The 8,341-nt window shown below is 42.8% G+C and overlaps 1 long non-coding RNA gene across 1 annotated transcript; it reads right to left on the minus strand.

The window, feature by feature from the left end:
- Window positions 1-5,426: 5,426 nt before the first annotated feature.
- On the minus strand, window positions 5,427-8,022 carry LOC120876897. Its single transcript, XR_005724237.1, has 3 exons — window positions 7,859-8,022; window positions 7,315-7,319; window positions 5,427-5,437 (listed from the first exon to the last, which is right to left on the minus strand). It is a non-coding gene; the product is annotated as an uncharacterized LOC120876897 (long non-coding RNA).
- Window positions 8,023-8,341: the final 319 nt, after the last annotated feature.

Below are 8,341 nucleotides of genomic sequence, written 5' to 3' on the forward strand. Positions count from 1 at the left end.
CTGAGTGAAAAGGAGGCATGTGGAGACAGAGACAAATATAGAAAGATTACCATGTGAACATGAAGATAGACATCTAAACGCCAAGGAAAGGGGTCTGGCACAGACCCTTCCCTCACAGCCCTCAGCAGGAACCAACTCTGCCAACATCTTGATTTCAGACATTTTGCCTCCAAAACTAAGACAATAAATTTCTCTTGTTAAAGCCACCCAGTTTGTGGTGCTTCACTATGGCAGTCTACGGAAATTAATACATGCCCCCAGTTTCTCCTCTTCAGGGCATGTCTACAGGCTTCATAGGCACAGTGGCACTTCTTGACCAGGAGGTAATGTAATAGCTGAGGGCAGGGTCAAGAGGTAAATCACCAGGGCTCAAAGCTTGCCTCTACCACGTGCTAGATGCATGACTTTGATTACATTACTTACTCATCCTGTACCCCAGTCTTTGCATCTCTAAAAAGAGACTATACCAGAGCAACACCTCACAGTCTAGTTCTGCGGATTAAATGAGATAATCCAGTGGAGCTCAGGCACACAGTAAAAGCTGGTCAATGTTGGTTGCTGGCTTTGGAAGTAACAGTAAAGCATGTAACTATCATTAGCATTTCTGCCGCTAGGGTACAGTAATTGCCGTAGAGGCACTGAATACTGGATACTGTGCTGTTGCTCAGTTGCGTCCAACTTTTGATGACCCCATGAACTGCAGTCCGCCAGGCCCCTCTCATGGGGATTCTCCAGGCAAGAATGCTGGAGTGCGTTGCCACGCCCTCCTCTAGGGGTCTTCCCAACCCAGGGATCGAACCCAGGTTTCCCACATTGCAGGCAGATTCTTTACCATCTGAGCCACCAGGGAAGCCCGTATAGGCACTCTGATAGATATAAAGAGGTAAACGGAGTTTCAAGGCAATACAAATGGACCTGGATTCAAACTCCAGTTCCATTACTAAGTAGCTTTGTGACTTTGGACACTTCACTTTACCTCTCTGAATATCAATAAATTGGAGACAATCTAAAAATCAGCTTGCCAGGCTCCTCTGTCCATGGAATTCTCTAGGAAAGAATACTGAAGTGGGTTGCCCGTCCCTTCTTTAGGTTATCTTCCCAACCCAGGTCGCCTGCATTGCAGGCACATTCTTTACTGTCTGAGTCACCAGGGAGGCCCATAACAACGAGATAATCATGTAACCATCACAGAAGTACCGCAAAGATTAAATTAGAAAATTAATACAAAGCATTCAGCACCGTCTCAAGTCAACACCCCCATAATGGCCACTTTTAAGTACAGATGATCTGATTCCTCACCTCACTCCCACTTCATTTTTTAATTTAAACTATAGCCTTTCCCCAAGACTCAAAGATATATAATTTTGCAAGACAAAAAGACTGAAAACAGCTAAGCAACAGCTGTTCTTCTTTATCTACTAACCCTAATGTGGGCAATACCATTAAAATGCATTAGTACCCTCATACTAGGAGGCAGGCTCAACCCAGGAGGGCAGTTCATTTCCAAGCCCACATGTTCTCCAACCAAAATGAGCCACACATCCCTCACAGTCACTAGGAACAGCATTTCAAGGTCACTTTGTGAGATAGGAAATTGTCCCTCAGCAGTCACATAACTGACATTTCCTTTCTTTTACCTTCAAGGCCCCTTAAGTCTGCTGAGTGAAATTTTTTGCCTTCAAAGACTGCGCTGCAGGTAGATGCTTCTGACTGCTGAGTGCCTGGGGCTTAGGAAAGCGCTGTCTCTACTCCCAATGACTCATAAAGCATCATGCTTTTTTAAACACATACATCAAGGACCCAAGAAATAATTTAAAAAATCCTTTTCCACCTTTTAACCTATTTGAAAAAGTTCTTCTCAAACATTTTTATTGATGATTTTGAGCATTTGTCATTATTCTCCTGATAAATGCAAACCTAGGGGGAAAGTACAAAGAAGGACAGTTAACTATTATTTTCATAATCCTTGTAATCCTTATATCCTGAAATCATTTTTCTAGCAGTAACTAAATATTCCTATAAGTTACCCTTAAAAGCTACTACAATATTAATAAACATTCTCCCCCAAATTTAGGATGGGTGATTCTTTTTTTACCTGATGGAAGAGGAAACCAAAGTTTAATGTCTATTTTACAGATTATATGATGCTCTCTTAGTACTATTCTATGCCATTCAATTCCTCTCCCCACCAAGCTCCTAAGCATTTGACTGTCACCAGTGAGACTTTCCTCAGTTTTTATGGATTCAGTTTACAGGGAGTACTTGGAGAGCTATTCCAGCAGCAAAATACCCCCCTCGGGAGGCTATACCTGAAAAGATGTGTGGGGAAAGATAGTTAATATCTTAATATGCATATGAAGGTAACTAGGCATGAGGTTGAGTGGCAAGCTCTAGCAAGAATCAGGCTCTGCGAACACAAATGCCACCCAGAGCAAGTCAGTAAGCTCCACGAGGATAAGGTGCATCTCTGACCCGTCCAGTGTTATACACCAGGTGCCTGGCACAGGGCTGACCCAGAGGCCTGTGAGTATGTGTAAACACCTGACATACCGGGGGCCTCTCTGATGTGACACATTACCTTATTCAGTTCTGTAACCCACACACATCTACCATGGTGGGTTTCTTAAAAACAACTGTTCACCTGTCTGGTCACCAGCACTATCGAGTATTTATGTGCCATGATCTGACTTAGACACTAGGATATGGCTTCCCTGGTGGCTCAGCTGGTAAAGAATCTGCCTGCAATGCAGGTGAATCGAACCCCGGTTCAATTCCTGGGTCAGGAAGATCCGCTGGGGAAGGGATAGGCTACCCACTCCAGTATTCCTGGTCTTCCCTGGTGGCTCAGCTGGTAAAGAATCTGCCTGCAATGTGGGAGACCTGGCTTCTATTCCCGGGTTGGGAAGATCCCCTGGAGAAGGGCATGGCAACCCACTCCAGTATCCTGGTCTGGAGAATTCCATATACTGTACTCTACATGGCGTCACAAAGAGTTGGACATGACTGAGCCACTTTCACTTTTACCTGTTTCGTTACCAGTACTATCAATTCCATGATCTGAGTTAGACACTGGGACATGCATTATCTCATATAATAGTCATGATAATCTTATTGGGCAAAGTACAATACCCAATTTACAAAGAAAAAACAGAAGTTAAGTAAGTTGTTCTAGGTCACACAGCAGTGAGTAGCAGAAATTAAATTGGAACCCACGTCTGACTCAGACATCCATAATTTTCCCTCTACCATATATTTCCCCAAGAGTTTTAGTAGTACCCACACCCATACAAACTCACACACACACATACACACTCATATATATACTGCACAGTTAAGTGAGTTCAAGGATCTTATGTTTGCTTTACTGCAGATATTCTCAGAGGTTTTTCCATGCTAATGTAAAGAGTAAATCTCTAAGAATACACTGAGATTGAGTGACATTCCCCAAACTAATTTTACAGAATCCTTTGTTCATGGAGCATCTCATGGGACCATTATTCCACAAAGCAGACTTTACTAAGCAGTGGTCTCCATCACCCTGTATCTTAATAAACACCTGGTCTTAGATCTTGGAGAACACCAGTTAAACGACAGAGGGCACAGCCTGGGAGACATCTACCTCTCTATCATGTTAATAAGCCCCCAAATCCCTTAGCTCTTCATAGAAACTGAATAAGAGGAATTCCATTCCGTGGAAACTACCTAGTGAAATCCAAAAGTTACTCTCATAGAAAAGTGAGCCTCCAACTTCCTGGGCCATTAGTGACCACAGTAGCCACTAAATCTTAAAGCTCCAGAAATGCACTGGGGTAAAAAGATGGACTGTTTCACTAAATGGATATTTTCTAATTTTTTTTTCCTTTTCCTATTCCAAATATATCCTCTTTGAGGCTCTTTTGAGGTTCCATATTCTTTCCTTCTCTCTTGGTCAAAAATCTGATATTTAATCAGCTCTCCAAGGTAGCTGAATAGGAACAAGGGCCATTATATTTAATAGAAGTGAGAGACTGAGCAAAGCCTAATTTGAGAGTCTCCTAAAGTTGACTCTCCAGATTTCTAGTCCTAGAAATTACCTCAACTACATTAACACAGATCTTTCACTTTTTTTTTTTTTGAGGTGGTAAGATAATTTATTTGCAGTTTATGTAAACAACCCAAAATATCTTCTCAACAGCTATGGCAAATATTTTCATAAGATTTTGTATTTTCTTTTTTCCATCAAACATTTTATTTTTTTATCCCTTTTTAAAGTTTTTATTTTGTATTGGAGTATAATTGATTCATAACATTGGGTTACTTTCAGATGTCCAGTGATTCAGTTATACTTGTATCTATCCTTTCTCAGATTCTTTCCCCACTTAGTTTATTCCAGAATATTGACAGAGTTCCTCGTGCTGTACAATATGTCCCGGTTAGTTATCTATTTCATTTTTAATGTTTCTTGTTTCTGTTTCTGTATTATAAGTGTGACTTAAGATGAGCCTTAAAAACAAAATTTGAATATTACTTCGAATGTCTGCCCGCCAAGGTGAAAGTTTCTATGTCAGAGGTGATGCCTAAGGATCTACCATGTCTATAGCACAACACTCATTCATTCACACATTCATTCATTCTTCCAGTTCCTGGTACATAACAGAGCACTGAGAATGCAAAACAAAAGAGATACTGTGCCTGCCATCATTTACTGCTAAGCTGGATGCTATACTCAAAAGCAGAGGCTGCACTGGAAATAAAATAGAATGATATCTTATCAGCCTAAAGGGACCCGGAAGTATTCCCAGAATAAGAATATGACGATCTCAGAGCAGACTTGTTCACTCATTCTGCATATCGCTCTTAAGTAACCACCTTGTGCTGAGCACCACTCAGGACTTTATATGAAAGGGCCCTTGTTTCTTTTTTCATGGTCTACATTCTAACAGAAGAACAGAAGTAAAAAACAAACAAAAAAAATGTCAGGTAATGATAAATGGTAATAAATGCTTGCTTGGCTGAAATGACAGGAAGCAGCTGGTGATATACTTCAGATTGAGTGATGGAGAAAATCCTCTTTGAGAAGGTGACATTAAACTGTGACTTTAAAAGCAAGGGAGAGGTAAGCATGTAATGACCCAGGGGAGCGGTTTCAGGAAGAAAGGTAGCTATGCAGTGGTCCACAGTGAGGACCAGCTTGGCCTGTCCCGAAACAGGAAGAAGCGCCTTGCAGCTGGCCCTTAAGGAGCTAAAAGAGACAGACGATGGCTTGGTAACACATCATGGCTAGCACCTGTCAACGGAAAGAGTGCATTTTTTCTCTTTTAATATCTGAGGGGTTATCAGATGCTTTTCAGTTGGTGAGTGACAACAATGAAAAGTGAAAGGGTTACTTGCTCAGCCATGTTCGACTCTTAGCGACCCCATGGACTGTAGTCCAGCAGGCTCCTCTGTCCATGGAGTTCTCCAAGCAAGAATAATGGAGTGGGTAGCCATTCCCTTCCCAGGGGATCTTTCTGATACAGGGATTGAAGCCAGTATTGCAAGGAGATTCTTTACCATCTGGCAGTAAGAAGAAGACAATAAAGAAGGTAAGAGCTTATCCTGCCCTCCAGCGGCTCATAGGAGTTTTCTACACACACATTTGAAACCCTTTCATTACCAACCCATGCTATACTTCTGAGGATAGAAGAAGCCTTTTTCCCTCTAATTTCCCCATGCAGCTTTTGCATGTAACCCAGCCTGAGTCAGTGACTTTATTCAATTCTACCAGGAATCTTTTTCATACACAGGACCCAGGACAGAGGGTTTATAAAAGTTCCCCTTGAAACATGTTCTCAATATCTTTTATCCATTTCTCTAGAAGTCCCTCCCTTCACCCTCTCATCACTGAGAGTCTCTATCCCTCCAGGAAAGCACCAAAGCATCTGAAATATGACTACATTGCAATGAGCCACAGCCAGACTGGTGATAACTTTCTCTTCATATTTGATATGGAGGGAAAGGGTTACATAGCTTATTCTGCCTCTTGCTTCCCCCTTGCTTTCATCCAATCCTTAAGAATTACACATACTAGTCTTCACAAGATGGCAGAGGAGTAGGTGGATGTGGAGTACATCTCACAGAAGTGCATGCAGAACACCAGCTGAGAGCAGAGAGGAGTGCCTGACCAGCAGAAAAGAATATATAGAACCTCGTAAAACTCAGTAGGATGGAGGAACTAGGGGAAAAACAGGAGCGTTAGTAAGACTGGACCTGCCCTCTGGGGTAGGAGAACTGAAGCAGGGGTCCGATCCCCACATCAGGGCAATTGTCTGAGCCAGAGGAGAAACATTTAAGGCTGCGAGTGAAACAGCTGATCTGTGCCAGCCTAAATGGAATGAGAATCAGACAGTCCTTGCCACAGCCATGCATACTCCGGACAGGGATGCAGGCCCCCTGGAAGGCGCAGCAGCTGGGAGCTGAAGTTTAGGGATTGTGGAGCAATCCCAGGGTGATCGCTGCTGTTTACTGCAGGGAGATGGATTGAGGGGTTGTGAGGCAGGAGATTGTAGTGGGAAATGCCTGTGGAGGAAAGCTGGGCAGCCACAGAAGCAAGGCAATACTGCTGAGTCACGCATAGTGGGTGGAGATATCACCATAGCCTCTCTCTCCCCACACACCTCAGCCGAACAATAGACAGGCTGGCCCATCATCACCTGATGCACTGAACTACTGAGCAGGACCCCACCCAGGGTGCTCCTTTAAGTGACTGATGTGCCTAACTACAGAGTAGGACCCCACTTGGGGGGTCCCCTTTAAATGCCTGCGCACTGATCTACAGCGTAGGACCCCAGCCAGGGGCGCCCCTCTATGTGCCTGAATGCGCGGAGCTATGGAGAAAGACTGGCCAAAGCGGCCTTCTGATTTCCAGCTACCAAAGGCTTGAAAAAAGACTCTGATAGGGCCATAATTCCTGCGGTGGAGGCAGTTCATGTCCCTGCACACTTGGGGCTGCCAGGGTCCCCGCAAGCCAAGCAGCTGCGCCACCTTCATGCTCAACCCTCACTGGGGCAGAGCTGCCACAGGCAAAAAATGTCTTGTGTCTATGCACGCAGGGTCACTTCAGTCGTGTCCAACTGTTTGCCACCCTGTGGACTACGGCCTGCCAGGCTTCTCTGTCAGGGGAGTGGAAATAAAACCACAATCGAAACCCAGGGGCAGTGTGGCTAAGGAAGAAGACCCAAAACCTTCCCACCAGCTGTACAAGCTGCAGATTAAATCCACACGATCAACTAGGCAGCTCTGTGTCTATGGAAAATATAAAAGGACATTGGAGAGCTCCCACAAAAGAAAATGCACAATCTCTGATAGCTGTGGACACTGGAGGCAAGAACACACAGGAATAGGACCTGATTAGAATCTGAGCTGCCCGCACAGCAGGTCCAGAGACCAGCACAGTGTTGGAGGGCATCCTAGGGATGTGAGATAGAACACGACTCTCAGTGAGGGAAAGGATCCTGACAGCAGTGACTCAAGAAAAACGTTTATTATTCTTATGTTTTGACTTGTTCTGTAGATTCTTTTGGATTTTTTTTTCTTTTTTCCTTTTTTATCCCCTTCTGTCGTAGTTGTCAATTTTATTGGCACTATGAAATCTAATTAAACTTTTGACCTTTTTTCTTCTCAGTCACATTTTTTATTATTTTTATAAACCTATGCCTCTACCTTGGGCTTCTGTAGTCCCTTGGAGCCTTCCTTTTTTTTCTTTTCTTTCTTCATCCTTTTTTCTTCTTTTCTCTTTTTTTAAATTTTAATTTCTAATTTTTTAAGCCTATTATTTTTTTTTACATTTATTCCTTTGTTTGCTTTTCCCACTGTTCTTTTCCCCTTGCAGTGCAGTTACATAATGTATATAACTCTTTTTTATCTACCTCTGTTAAACTTTGCCTATCTATTCTTTCTTTCTTTTCTTTCCTCTCAGCATATCTGTTAGTTTTGCTTTCCTTGCCTCATTCCCCACCTGGCACCATGAGTTAGTTCTGTTTTCCAGTTTCTGCTTTAGTTAGTTTTGTTCTTAACTGGCAGATATAATTTTTTGTTCCCTTTGTTTGCCAGGTCAATCTGTACAGTTACTCTATTTTTGTTGGACTGTTTTGATTTTGTGTATGGGTGTTTATGTATATATGTGTATTCCATTAATTTAATTATTATTTGCCTGGTTTTGTAAAACTGTCATTTGTCTGGGATTCATCTTTGGTTTCTCATTTTTGGCTATTTGTTTTAATCTCACTTAATGCCTCACTTAAACCACTTGTGGAATCTTATTTCTGACCAGAAATCAAGCCCTGAAGCCTTTAGAATGGGAGCACTGCCTCCCAGACCCTGG

Source organism: Oryx dammah, unplaced genomic scaffold (genome assembly GCF_014754425.2).
Source record: "Oryx dammah isolate SB20612 unplaced genomic scaffold, SCBI_Odam_1.1 HiC_scaffold_17, whole genome shotgun sequence".
NCBI lineage: Eukaryota > Metazoa > Chordata > Mammalia > Artiodactyla > Bovidae > Oryx > Oryx dammah.